Source organism: Leptosomus discolor, chromosome 2 (assembly GCF_034619465.1).
Source record: "Leptosomus discolor isolate bLepDis1 chromosome 2, bLepDis1.hap2, whole genome shotgun sequence".
Taxonomy (NCBI): Eukaryota; Metazoa; Chordata; class Aves; order Leptosomiformes; family Leptosomidae; genus Leptosomus; species Leptosomus discolor.
This window is the reverse complement of record NC_141392.1, coordinates 48,263,302-48,278,576: the sequence shown is the minus strand read 5'-3', so window position 1 is coordinate 48,278,576 and position 15,275 is coordinate 48,263,302.

Genomic DNA, 15,275 nt, shown 5'->3' with positions numbered 1-15,275 from the left:
TTTCATTCCTAAATAATACATTTTGTGTAGTGTTTAGGCTTGGAGGTAAAAAGGAAAATGCTTTTCCTAATGTGTATAAAATATTACATGTTTTTGCACTTTTGAAGTGGGTAAGTCAAGACAAATTGTTAGGATTTTTTTTTTTTGCTTACATTATGTGTGGATATCACTGAATCAATATTTTTCAGGAAACTATTCTCTGCAAAAACCTCTCACCAGCTCTTTCAGTAGAACATTACAGCGTCATATCCTCCCAATTTGCTTTGCTGTTAAAGCCTGACTCATGAACAATGACATATCCTTCGATGTGACTGTGTGCTTGAGAGGGGGCTGCAGATTTAAATCAGGCAATTTAATGTTTCCAATTATAGGAAATGTATTTGGAAGGATGCCAAAATGCTAAATAGCTTGATAAGAAAGAAAGGTTCTTTGTTTCAATTATTTCTTATTGCACTACATGCTTCCCCTGCCACCACTTAATTAGAGACGAGAACTCCACAGGAGATCCTGTTCTTTATTAATTTATTTTAATGTTATTAACTGTACTTGCAGCAGCAATACCAAAGCCTGAATTCACTGGTGAGCTCTGGGTAAAGAAAGACAGTCCAGTAGGTTGTGTCATTAACTTGGGACTGGAAAGGAGTGGCCATAATTCCCACTCCTGACAAAGCCTCCTTATGTGATCAAATCACCTGGGCCCAGATGATCAGAGGAGTTTCATTTTACTCCTGTGGAAAATCATGCAAATCAGGAACCTCTATTGATCTGATGCTTCGTCTCTTTCTTTGACAGTTTCTGTTTTCCGAAGGGTTAGTGAGGATAGCTGTTTGAAGAATTGCTCAGTGATTGTTTAAGAAGTCCTGAAAGAGATGTAACACACATGTTTTTGGGCTTCATGAGCACACTTTGTTTCACTTTTTAGTAGTTTGTGGGAATGGGATTAACTTTGCACCCTGTTGGATATCAAACCTTTGGCCAGGTGTCAAGCGAATACCCTCCTCCTCCAGGCAGAGGGAGCAGGCCATATTCTTTTCTGTGGCATGTATACCCTTCCTCATATGGGAATCAATGGGAACAGTAACTGGGAGCTGAAATCAAGTTTTTTAGTCCATTCAATACAATTCTAATTTAAAAAGAGGCCTTACGAGCTAATGCAGCAGAGGAGTTTGCTACTCCCCTAAGGATTATGGAGTTTAAAGGGTCACAGCTTCTTGTAGCAACTAGTTGATGACATAAGGAGCTTGATGCTTGTTTGGATTTTGCCAACAAAATGTAGGTGAGATAAGAAAAAGAACTCACAGCAAAATTTACAAACCAATTAGTCAGCATTATAACAAGTCAGTTCACAAATGAAGACACCAATAGAAATGTTTATGTTGGGGATTTATCTAGCCCTTCAAGCTATCTTGTTTCTGGTTTAAAATTGTTGGGTTTACTCACTGAAATATTCTGCTTGCCACAGCATTGGGTTAAATACAATGGAACAACATGTTAAGTTGTTTGTTTGTATAACGACTTGTGGGACAGGTCTTCACTCCTCACTTGGTGCAATTTGACAGGGATTATATGAGCTCAAAAGCTGTCACTATGTAATTAGTTGTCAACTGATTTGTTCTAAGGCAGGATCACTCGAAAATTTTCACTGATGATAGTTACTGAAATGTGTGCTTTACTGCTTGTGTTATCCTGTTGCTGGCATTCCCATTTTTCCTTGGAACTTTATAAACCGCAGCATCCTCATTACTCTGTGGCTCTGGATGTTTATGTTGCTGCCTAGGACATCTGTGACACAGCTGTCTGTCTATCCTGCACTGCTTCGCTGCAAAACGCACCAAATTCTTCTAGGAAAAAGGGTAGCCTATGTTGGCCATATAGCAGCCTTGCAAAGACTGGTGAGATGAAAGTTGGTGGAGCTGTGTTAAGCAAACCTGGCCATACCTGCACCATGACAACATGCTGGACTATCCCAGAGCTCACAGGTAATCCTGAACTAATGCCCGAACCAATCCTGTTCAGGCTCAAGATTTCTTCCTTGCTGTGCTCCATGACTTACTCAACCAAGTTTGGCCCTGGCAGAAGGCTAGGCGCTACCTCTACAGCATAATGTAGGTTTAGCCCTTTTCAGAGATGCTAAGTAACTGCAGAGCTCACAACTTCTGAGGGTGTTCTTTACCTCTGAGACCCAGGTTATCCAAGTAATGTGCTGATGGCAAGAAGCCAAGACTGAGCTTCTCAAGGCAACTGGTCGTCTAGGTGCATTCAGTTGGTGTGCCTGGGGTTGAATAGAACATAGGGTTTCTTGGGGAGGAACAAAAACAGAGAATTGGCTTTCAAAGGCCAGCTGCTACAAATATGGCAATATTGTCAGAAACCCAGAAATATTGGACCTAAATTTCAATTAAATAGTCATCATTATAAAATACTACACTGCTCACTTGTATTTGCATGCAACAATTGCCTTTCATTATTTTTACTAGCCACCCAGTAGTTACAAAGACTCATTTATGACCACTTAACAGCCAGACTCTTAATATTTGTAGTGCAATTAGCCTGAAACAGTCTTGAATAATGTCCTGTTTACAGCAGAAGTAATAAACCAAGAGGACCATGGGACATAAAGGCTAATTAAAGGGGACAATTGGAGAAACAATCCAGTGTTGGATGGCTGGAAACATGCTGTTATTGTTCCTGTATGGGGTAGATTTATGCTAAAGGTGATTAAAACTTAAAAGTATTTGGTTTCTTTTTGCATTTCTGCTTGGACTCACTGGACCTGATTCTCATTTACAGCCAGACTTCTTTACACTTCCAGTGGCAGTATAAAAAGTCTTTAGGAGGTCATTTACTGCCAAAGTGGTCTAAAGAGGGCCTAGCATAAAAAGGCAATAAAAATCAGACTGGACAAAAAAGTTAATAGGAACAGTTTTCCTACCCTTAAGTGCTCAATATTTTATAAAGCCTGTGGGATCTTAGGGAATTAGTATCACTGCTGTATAATGAACAAGAGTGCCTGTATCCAGATACGTTGTGTAATTACTGCTAACATCCAAACCCTCCTAAAGTCTGCTGGTGTGCTTGGCCACCACTCATAAACTGAATTGGGTAGCAGTGATTAGGGGATTCTGGTCATGCTTCCAAAATCTGGATTTTATTGGGAAAACTGTTCACTGAGTGTCTGTCACACGCATATTCACTAGGAATATAGTTTTGTAGTTCTACATGTGGGCTATTAATGACACAGAGCTAAAAAAATCAAGAACCTGAAACATAAGACATTTTAAGACTTTCGTCACCAAGTTTGGAGTCTTATGTTTTCCAGCTTTCCTCTGCAAGCTGGAAAGCCAAGATTATTTTTCTGTTTAATTTTTTAAACAAAGCTGATCTCCTCTTCTCTTCTGATTGTACAAGTCTAAGAGCTTTATCTTTCTTTCCTAAATATACTGAGATTTGTGACAGAGATGCAAGAGTTGATAATGCTGCAAGTTTCAGACTAACAGTGTGGCTTTACTCATGGGCCATGCCAGTACACTGTGCTTTCAGCTGGAACCAGTAGGAGTTCTGCTACTGTTGGCTTCAGTGGGGAAAAAATTAGGCCTGAGTAACACTATTGTGTTCATTCCTGAAGAACTGTCAGATTAGAAAATACAGTATGGATTGTAATAACTTGATAATCAACATTATGTTCCTTGGTTGTCTTGTACATGATATGTTTGTCCTATATTTGACATATATAAAGTTGCTTTAAAAGGTTTTAAGGGTAGTATAAGAGACTATTTTTTTTTACCCCAGATTAGTGGTTATGTGTATGCGTAGGAACTCAGGAGGACCCTGAAGATGCTGCTTTTCCACAAAACAAGACTCCACGCTCAGCTGCTTGGAAGTAGCTTGCTTCTGTGCAAGGCCTGGGCTCCCACCTCCTGCTGTGTATTAGCTCACTTGCGTCAACGCACGTTGCAGGATGCCATTGTCCCCAGCTCCTATTCCTGGGCTAGCAGCACTATATGCGTACTGTAGGTAGCAGGCTCAGCCAGTGTGGAAAAGGTACTGCAGGATTAATTACAATCAATAAAGACACTACAGAGAATTTTTTAACATAACCTGTCTACATGGACTGGTACTCTGGGTCACGTGTAACCCTTTCCTTACAACACGGTCCTTAATGCATGATATCTTTTTTTCTTTTTCTTCTCCTTATTTTTATCAGCTAGATGTGATGTAGAAGATGGGCTGCACCACCTCCACTCTTGTGCAGGTCAGCCTCAACCCAGGCTGGTTGTATACACCAATCGTACCTATACCTGACAGTTCATTTCTGATGTAACTCCATTAAAGCTGGAGCAGATAATACTTGGGGAAAATCTAACTGTAGAGCTTCCAATATTTCTTTCCATCCCTTTCAACTTAACAACCAGCTGGGAGAATAAAGTGACAAATGTTTCTTCTGCGTTTCAGAGGGATGTATCAGGCAGCATCATTCAGGATGTTTTGAGAGGATGGAGATATGCTGTCTGAAGAACAGGTCTTTGAAAGTTCAGAAGCTTCTAGTTACCAAAAGACTGCAATTCAGGTGAGCTGGATGGTCCGTAGAGGAATGGGGATGAGTCTGCAGATGTGTAAAGGGACACTAGGCCTTCAGTGGACGTTGTTCAGCATATTAATTAGGGATTAGACACTGGTAGTATAAAGTTGAGATATATGGCAAAAAAAAAAGAAGAAAAAGAAAAAATCAGACATGAAAACTGAAGTAGCCTGATCAGCCAGACGACTTGGACCCTTGGCTGAACTTATAAGAGAGTACTATATAGGATACATTCATGCCAAAAGAGATTTATAGGTAATGATTAGACTAAAACTGACTAAAAATTCTCAATACATTTTTTTCCATGATAACTCAAAGCTCTTTTAAGCAGGTTATAATCAAGGAAAAGAATTCTTAAAGGGCAGGAGAGGTCGTATTATTTATTCTAATTTAACAGTAAGAACTGTATAATTTTTAAAAGGATGTTTAAATGACAGAAAATTGAAATGAGCAAGGGAAGCTAGGAAGTAGCTTGTCTTCTGAGGAAACTGAAGTGCAGAATTTATACATTGATTGTGGTGGATCTCACTCCCAAAGTCTGTCCTGTCCAGGGTCTTTGGATCTGGGAATCATCTTACAATATTTATCGGTCTCATGGTTCAGATTCCAGGCTTGTCAGTAGTGTAAGCGCTGAAAAATGGTGGATTTGAGTCAAAGTCACTTACTGGTAAGGGCAGCTTGTTAAAAATGGTTCCCATCACACATTCCTCTGTTTGCTTTCAATATTAAGGTGATAAAGAGGCTGGTTAAATAGGGCAGGATGTTACAGGAAATGCCCGTCTTTAGAGGCTGGCAAATTGCCTCTGCGTAAGCAGCACTAAATGCCTTTTTTTTTTTTTTTTCTTTTTTAAATGAAACCCTGTGGAAACTGTGCCTGAGGAAGGCTCATGAAAAACCACCAGAGGCACAACACTTTAAAACTTACTTAGGAATGGAGCAATCCACAAGAAGTGGTGTGAAATGCTCACAGTACCAGGCTTATATGGAGAGTTGGCAAAACTTCACAGGCGACGGTGTCTTCTGGGGACTCAATCCTGTAAATTAGGAGAGAATTTTATCGGAGGCTAGATTTATGAATGTAATATTTATGTCAGGGAGACAGAGTAGAGAAGAAAGATTTTTAAAATTGCTTAAAATGTTTCTTGTGAACAAATGTCTCATTAATTTTTATTTTCTTAAGCCAGCTGGATAAATCAATAGAGAGCAAATTTAACTGTCTTAAGATTTTGTGAAGGACACTTGCCTCTTGCTTTTATTTTAGTGGTTGCATTAATTTCCCTGTTTCTGGAAACCCCTGGGGTTGGGATTTTTAGAGACTCTTCTCTGCACATAAATGTCTGGGCTTATGCAGGTCAAGACAGTTCTTTGCAGCCCAGGCTTTGCTGGGTATGCATGTGTGGGAACAGTATTGAATCAGAGTGTTTATAAAGAGGTATTGGATGTTCAGGATATAAGTAACAGGCCCCAGATATTTTCTCCTTGAATCATTGCAGAGAATCCAAATTTTGAGTGACAGAAAAAATTATTGGTATTTGTAACCCTCAGTCTCTTGAAACACTGCAATTTTCTTGTAAGGAGTCCCTTTCCCTCCTGTCCCCAAGGCTGGCCTTCAACCACAGTGTCTCTGGATCCTGAAACATAAGCCTTTGACAACTGCTACACTCTGGTTAGCTTCCTCCACCTCCTTAAAGAAAATAAGAGGCCCAGTTTCTAAACTATGTGGCTATATGGCCTAGCTGCTCAGGAAAGACGAGGAACAGCCCTGTCTTCAGGCCCTTAGCCCATTGAGCTGTTCTGGCCCCTTGGGGATGTTCATTGAGGGGGGTTTGAGTCTGGAGGCCGTTGTCCCTGTCAGCATTTCTCTGCCCAACAAGGACTCTGCTACAGGGAGAGGGAAGGAGGGTGGTGGCCCTCCCACCCTTCCTCACAGCCAGTAGGGTCAAGCTCCTTCCCTCTGGAGGTCATTTCACCTCCAGCCTTGCTTCAGTGGAGACAGAGGCAGGGACAAATATCACTTATGTCCCAGAGCTGATGGTTACTGGTCCTGTGCACAGAAATCCTGGTGTGTGCTCTGCAGTGGTGATTACGTCTCCTTTGTACACCTTCCATGAATAATCAGCCAGGAGCAGCCTCAGCCCCACTGTGGCTGTACGTCTCATACCCTGCAGGGATCTAAGGCCAGTGCTACTTTTTCACATCCAGAAGGAAGAGATGGTCTTTGCTTTCTTCTTGAGGCCCCTAGGGAGATGCAGAAGCCATATGCAGATGTGTGGACTCTTCCCAGCTCCTGGAGTGTGAATATTTACTGATCACAGGTTAGCCATGTTGACATTTGCTGATAAGCAGTAGTTGAAGTTTCTTTAGGTGCTTCCTTTAAGTGTCTTAAAAGGTTGCCATCAGCTCCCTCTTAGGACCACATTGTTGAGGTCCCTTATAACCTGGCATTCTAGAATTCTATGATTCTATGATTGATAAGCCATAGGGCTGAAATTAAGGCTCTAACAACTTCAACCATTATTGAATTTTCAGGATAAAGTCCTTCCTGCAGTGAAGGGTGAAGCACGGCCATCCAAATGGCCTCCCCTCCTGCAGTGTACAAGCAGCAGCAGTTGTTGGTTGTAGTTGCCTGCTCGACGTCCATCACTGCAGTAGAGTAGTACTGCCATGTTCTGCTTTCTGTGCTGGCAGAAGGACCTGCCAGCACTGTTCACCAGGGAAAATCTGGCCTGTGAGGAGCAGTGTCTATGCAATTATGCAGTACCTCAGCATGTATGCCTATAAAGACATTTATGATTCATGTCAGTGCAGTGGATAGCAAGGTAGGTATAATTAAGCCAATAAGAGAAGATCCACCTGGGGTGTGGAGGATTGTCTAATGCTTCCAGTTCCAAGGGGTTGCAATGACGTACTAGTCCAGGTCCAGACATGCTTTAATCAGCTCCGTCTTTATTACATGGCAAACAAACTCTCATGCTAAAGTGGGGAAAACCCATGCAAATAGGTAAGCCCTGTGGCCTGCAGCTCCTGAGAGGATTAAGCACAAATACAGGTAAGGACCAAGGAACTGCATTTACAGATGCTCTCCTGAATTACTGTCACAATGCACATGGAGTCAACTGGAATTGCTCCCTCAGTGCCAAACTGACTGGCCAACAAAGACCAGTGGTGGAAAAAAGGGTCTTGGGTAAGAGTGAGAAGGTGCCATTGCTGAGGTCAAGCACTTTCCCGGAGGATTGCTGTGTCCCTCCATCCTCCCTTCCATCTGTGGGAGTGATATAACAGCTCTACTGTCATGTCAGACTGCGGCTCATGACCGTACTCCGTGGTTACCCATTTCAGTTCTCACTGTGGTCCTTTCCAGTAGCGGCTGGCCAGGTCTGTACATTTGGTTATGAAACGGGACAAAGCCCACAGATGAACTTTGCCATCACAGTCAGGATGGATGCAGCCAGGACAAGGCACTTGTCTGAGAAGACATCACCTCAGCTACAGCTTTCAATGCTTATATAGACAATATCTTTGGGGGCAAGTAGAGCCTGCAGAATGTCAGAGATTAGCAGCAGTGGTGAATCAGCTCTTGCCAACCTCTTCTTACTAATGTCACTCATTAAGTTGACATATCCAAAGTTGAATTAAGTGCTGGAGTTGAAGACTTGGACCAGGGAGCCTCTCCAGAGACTGAGCACAGCCCTGCCAAAGTGCCTCTCAGGGTGTGGGAAAGTGCCACCCACTGATGACCAACTTGGAAGATTTAGTGGCTAGGGAAGGTGGTGTGATAGGGGCATATTTGTCTGTGAGATGCTTGCACTGGTGGGCAGGGAGGGAGCTGTCAGATGTAGAGGCTGCAAATGTGGAGGAAAGGGAGAAGAAAAAAAGCATTTTGTTAGTTCCTGCTGTGGGTAGGTTGTTGTCGTGTTTTTCCAAATGATCACGAGCTTCCCATATTTCCTAATGATCTTCTACCTGTGCCACTCCCTTGTTCAGGGGAGCATCACTGTTAGTCGTCCTAGGCAAGGAATGTCCTCATCAAATATTTCAAATGGGGAAGCAAAAGAGACGAGTTCAGTGATGTTAGTTAGTTTGAGGAGCAATCTGTTACTGCTTTGCACCTATCCCTGGCAGTTGTTGACAACACGCGGTAAGCCAGGATGCTCTTGTGGATACTGCCCATGAGAATGGGAGTAGGACACAGATCATTTGTAAGACTTTTTTCATCTCTCTGCCTTCCTCTGTAGGAGGAGATGGGTAAAAGCTTCAGCCTTAATGCAGCACTTTAGTGTTTTTAACTGCTTTTCGCACAACTTGATGTGGCATAATGGTACGGCTGTCTGGTAGCCCATTGTAGACTTGTGTGGTGAGCCCTCTTCAGGTTAAAAAGCACAAAAATAATCAATCCCTCTTGGAAATTCTGGCCACAATATCTAAGAGCTTACAATCTGAACAAACAAACTGGAGATAAGGTGGGAGAACAGGGACATAACATTAAAGAAATGCTGTTTATGATGATAAATGACTTAGCAGTGATTTAAGGTACTAAAGTATTATCATACAAATAAACACTTGATGAAAGCAGAAAGAGAAGTGCCTGAGGTAATGAAGATTTATGGATTCCTGGTTGAACCACAAGGATTTAGACCAGCATGGGACTGAAAAAAACAAGCTTGTGTAAGTGAAGATCACTTTTGGAAGAAACTGAAAAAGAACTAACCCCTGCCTAAGTGAAAGGAAACAGCAGCTTCTGTGGATGGGAAAGCTTTTCTGCTTATAGCCATTATTTTTCTAATCAGAATAAACTATTCCTCGGAAAAAGCCAACTGTTGCCCCATTTCATCTGTTGATATCAGAATGGTGGTAGGGGCTGTTGGTCATAGTGGTCGTGAAAGAAACACAAAACTGAGAAACAGAACTGTAGTGTCAAGATGTCACCGAAGGAGTGTTGGGAGCACCCGCACCCAGATTCGCTGTTAATGAGGAACTGTAGCTCAGTCCGATGTCACTGAAGTATTGTATTTTTTTCACACTGATTGTGAGCCATGGGTAGAGAAGAAAACGAATGAAGAGGTAAAATATTAAACACACAGTGGAAAATAGACAAGGAAGTGTCATCACACTAATCAAAGTAGATACTCTTATGGGGAAGAGCAAGGTCACAAGAGACAAAATAAATCCCCGTAATACAAACAGATCAAGTACAAAAATGAGGACTTTTATGGCTCACTACCTAACTGACATGGTGAATTGCAAATGTACAAAATGAAACTGGTCGTCAAAATAACTGAAAACACTTTTAAAGTCTAATACCATCTGTATTAGATTAAGTGTGCTGCATACATATTTAGGATAAATTGATTTGCTGAATAAACTGCATAAATAATACTAAGTAATTTCTTAAGGGTGAAATGTTTTACTTTACTGTGTAATTACACAAATCCAAAGCACAGTCCAAATTCTCCATCATCCCTGAAATAAGATTAAAGAGGATGTCAACCATTCGCAGGCATGAACCTCATCCATGCAGGATTATTTGAATGCATGCACACAGACACTACTGAGGTAATTAAACGCAGTAAACATGTTAGGCACGTTTGCTTGAGGGGAAGGTAATAAATTGCCATAGATGTATTTCTTAGTAAGGAAGATCTGCATGGAAAGGGCTAATATATAGTGTGCACCTGCACAGATCCTAGTTAAGGGAGCCTGTGGTCATGCCTGGAGGAACCAGTCATGACCTACATGATCACATTACTGTTACATATAGGCAGATATATCACAGTTCATTGTCAGTACTAACTGCAAGGGTTGAGCAAGCCTGGCTGCAGCTCCAGAAATGGCATAGAGAATCAGACTCTGCTGTGCCCTCTAGCCAAAATGATGCTTGACTTCATACTGGAAATCTGAGCTGCCTGTGGAACAGGACCAAGATTGGATGCATAATTATTTTTCTTCTTGCTTACCACTCTTGTAGATAGTGAGCTATTTCCTCTCAGCATTCAGATTGTTCCCAAAATATTACCTATCATTTACCACAGAGTTTTCATCACTAATCACAGACACGGGGCTTCAGAGTCCTTCTCCCCAGTCACAAGCACACAGCATCTTTAAGACAGTTACAGGAGGAGCTTACCTGTTACCACGGATATTAGAATATCAGATTGACTCACTGGCATAATAAATATGCAGAATCAGGTCCAAACAGGATATGGGCTGGTGAACATCAGTTATTAGTAACAGAAGAACCCACTGCATTGTTTTAGAATCTGAGCACTTAGTTTGGGCCATGGCTGACCTCAACCAAAGCAGCTGACTGGTCTCCTTCTGACCCACCAAACACTCTTCCGTTGTGGGGAAGAGCCTAGAAGTTTGACACTTTCCCTCAAGCACTTTCAGTGGGGTGTCTACCACACCTGTAGTGTTTCCTGCTTGACAGTGCAGCATTCAGAATGCTACAACCTCATGGCTATCGATCTGGCCTGGTGCTGTGAACTTTGATTTCGTAGCCCACTGTAAAAACTTACGGTTTTGGCAGATGTCATATTAGTGGCAATATTAAATATGTTCACTATTGTCTAACAACTTTTTCAGTGGAGACTGTTCTGACTGGGTCAAGTTTATTTTTCTCTTAATCCCACAGGCCCAAGCTTTTGCAGGGGAGCAAATGCCTTAGTGCTTTCACCTTCTTGACATTCAGAGCTAGGTGTGACTGAGCAGTAGAAATATGCTAGGATAGATGGGTCTAGGACCAGATACTTCATCTCAGCTTCTTTTGTTCACTTTCAGAGGCAACCTATAGTGGATAAGAAATCAAGGAGGACTCAGTAGGATCAGGGAACCTCGATCCATTAATCCTATGTCTCACCTTTCCATGGTGCTATAGCCTCTACTCAGGTGTTTCAGTGGGAGTTTGAACAATGTTGAGACTATGGCAGGGAAAAGGGCAACAGGAGGTGGGGTGGCAGATAAATCCATCTCAGGCTCTGCTCCACAACTCCAGTGACCACTGTGGTGTCTCATCCAGGTCTGTGGGGCAAGCTGCAGACTCTGCCACCCCGGGTGGTGTGAGCATCAGCCCCAGTGCACAGCCGATGCACAACGTAGGGTTCCGTTTAATTACCTATTAGGGTAAATGAATTAACTAGATAATTCCTGACACAGAGTGGGAAGGGTCCAGGAATCTTTTTGTTACATTCGTTGGCCTGATCTGGGAGAAACTCTGATTCAGTACCCCTGAAGCAATCAGACAGGTTTTCTGCAGCTGTTTCTGCATAGTGAACATATTGATTTCCTTAAACAAACCCAGAATTTCTTCAGCCTTTAGGACAATCTTTTTCAAACTCAGATGCCTACAGTCATGCTCCTCAGTCTAAACTAAGATACTTAAAAGAAGTCAGTTATTTCAGTCATATATGTGGTAATCAGGAGTGGAGACAAGCCCAGAATTGGCCCAGAATCCTCTAAGGAAGTACAGTGGAAACAAGTCTGGACAATTGATTGATGTGCAAAAGCTGACATCTAGAAATGAGAACCAGACTTTCACAACACTCACTGCTTAGCTTTTTATTTTTCAGGCTTTGTAAACAGCAGAAGTTTTGTCTGAAGGGAAATTTGACTTGAACTATGCACTAAATATTGGCTATATTTGTTTTCAACATGGTTGTATATTCTATTCATAGCGTATTCAGACATACGAGAATTTTTTTTATTATGCTATTAGTTTATGACAGGTACATAATTTGTACATTGTCCCAGGATATAACTTCATCACTTATGAATTCTTTGGCTTCATTAAAAAAATATTAAAAATGAGATGAGATCCCAACATAGTGGAGAAGAATCAGCAAGAACTGTCTACAGTATGAGGGCAGAAGTGAGCTCACAAACCTTACACTTTGTACTTTATGTGATTCACAGGGTAGTTAAACATTGTGATTATATTCCCTTTTATAGGTGAAAAGCTGATGTTGCCTTTTGAAAATGTCCTTATTACACTGCACCATGATCCTGATCTAGACAAGGTGGAGTCTGGTTCACTGCTGGGGTAAATATGTTAAATTTCTTCACCTGTAGAATCAGGATCACAACACTTGATAGGCAAGGGGTGCTATGAAGACCTGTTCATGTCTTCATCCCAATTACAACATACAAAATACTGCCATAAATGCAAAGGGTTAATTATGATTCTTATGACTAAAATTGGTCTGCCAAGAGCAGTGAAATAGAATTGGAGCTGTTAGTAGTAGCTCACCTTCACGTGTGCCTGCGAAAAATAGCTTGGAAAGAGCAGGAAAATGCTCTGAGAGTTGGTTGAGGTTTATCTTTTAACTTGCACATTCAAAAGATCACCTAAAAAATTGAACTTTGTTTCACGGATGTGCAGCATTGAGCTGTTAATGATAATCAGGTCAGAGTTTTTTTGAATCTCAATCAAAATGTTGCTATGAGCTGTAGGTAGGCACCCTCTGGCCTGCTTGGCAGCAGCAAAAGGAATGACCTATCTCTGGCTCGACCTCCTGCTGCTCCCAGCTGGGCTCCCTGGCTGGACCCTGGACCTGGCCCATCCCCTCACCTTGCCTGGGACTGCCCATGGGCCCTGTTACCAGCCCTGGTTCTGCCCCTGTGTTCGGTCCTTGGGAGGCAGTCCCCATGGGTGAGGGCATGGCCCATGCCAGAGTCATCTCTGGTCCCAGCTCACCAGCCCTGCAAGAAGCAGCTGCTGCTGCCTGACAGACCTGAGAAGGATGAGTAGCACCATGGCAGTTTATTGGATCAGCCAGTATGGTAAGCATATGGTCTGTCTTGGTCTCCATCCCTGTCACTGCAGATAATCCTTCAAGGAAAGTCATCTCCTTTCAGGTGCACTGGGCTCCTCCCGAAGAGTGGAGTGGATTAGAAGGGCGGATACTCAGAAATGCTAAAAATCAGGCCTTGGTTTTGGTGGTTACACGTGGGTGATGCACTTGTAATACAGCCTTTCTGGTCACTTTGGAAAAGGGCTGATCTGCCTTATTCTGCACCCAGCTGGATTATTAGTTTTGATGTAATATAGGAACACCCTGCTGGGAAAGTCCAGCCAAAAATAAAGTCGTGCATCTGTGGCCTTCCTTTTAATTCCCAGGCAGCCTTCATTGTTGGGCTGACCTAATCATGCCCACTGGCTTCTTAAATTAGCTTTGTGGATCTAAAAGACGCTGTACCTGTTTTGAGAGCATTTTTAATTCAGCTAAGTTGTAATTACCTGATGTAAAACTCTCTCAGGTAGGAAGAGTGTATATATTCATTGGTATGTATGTACCTGAAAGAATGCAAAATTAACCCACGAATTTGTCAACTACAAGAAGAATCATGTTGCTTATACTCTTGATTACATATAATTAGGATTTAAAAGATATGCAGATAGAAAGGCAAACAAGCTAGGAACTCAGCTTGGATTGAAATTACTCATTGCTTGCAGTGATTTTCACAGCAAGTATCAATTGTCAAGGGCTGCTTTATTTTTTTGTTTAAATGTTCACTGAGACCTGAGAATTATTTTAATTAGATTATGGCAACATGTCTCCCTCGATGTGGTGTTGTCCATGCAGAACCAATTAATGCATCATTTCACCACAGCTAGTGAGACCAAGAGAAGGGTGTGGATGTGGGAAGAGAGGGAGAAAAGGGAAAGCAGATGTGGTTCAGAGATTTTTTCCATCTGATTTTCAAAAATAATGTCCCACCACCCTAATTCTACTCCCGCTGGCGTCAATTGGACTTCTGCCATAGATTGCAGCTGGGGTAGGGCTAGGTCAGTGCATGACCCTTTTGAAACCACATCTTCATTTGTTATATGAATGAAAGCTCTATGAATCATTTTTGCTCACTGTGATAGTTTTTGAAACTGAAAACTGTCAGGGATGGGGGAACGCTATTGATTTTGAAGTGGACCACACAAATCTCAACATAGGTCTCTTTTGGAGTTGCTCCTTCAGATCTTTGAGGTTGTTTCTCCATGCAAAAAATTGTGGGGCTTACACCACATCACCAGGGTCCTTCTCTTGGAGGGCTGAGAGACCCTAAATCCTGCATTTTGTGACATGGTGAGGTCAGAAGACCTCAGAAAACCAGAAGACAGTGGGAGTATGTGCTGGTGATTGGCTAGATGGAGGCTGTAAGTCATTCTTTGTGCCAGAACCCTCTACTGAGCCATGCCAGGCCACGCTTGGGAACGAGTGATCTTTCTTTTCTCCCAGCTACCATAGGCTCCCTCACTGGAAGTCAGGGAGGGAAATTTTTCATTCTTTTTGCTTTTACTTTGTTCTATGTGAGGGGAACATGGCACTGTTGGTGGATGGAGGATGAAGGAGGATGAGTCAAGTAGGTAAGAAAACCAGGTAGCCCTCCTTGCTTTCTTTGAGACAGAGGTATACGGCCAGGGAGGATAGAGCTGTTCAGAACGCTCCTTAATGAATTTTTGTACGCAATGGTTATATGACTTCCTTCCCAAGTCTACAGTGTTGAACAGTAAGTGCCACTGTGTGTTCTGTGATAGTGCAGCTTTCTAAGGACATAGTCAGTGCAGACCTTGTAGTAAGATTTGACTCAGAAACACAGTCCTTGCATGTTCCTCTGGCTTGTTAGGTACAAGTGCAAGCAAATGTGAAGATCAAATTACTAACTTTCCTGACTGCTTGTTGGTTAAAGAGGTGGTTTTATATGTGTA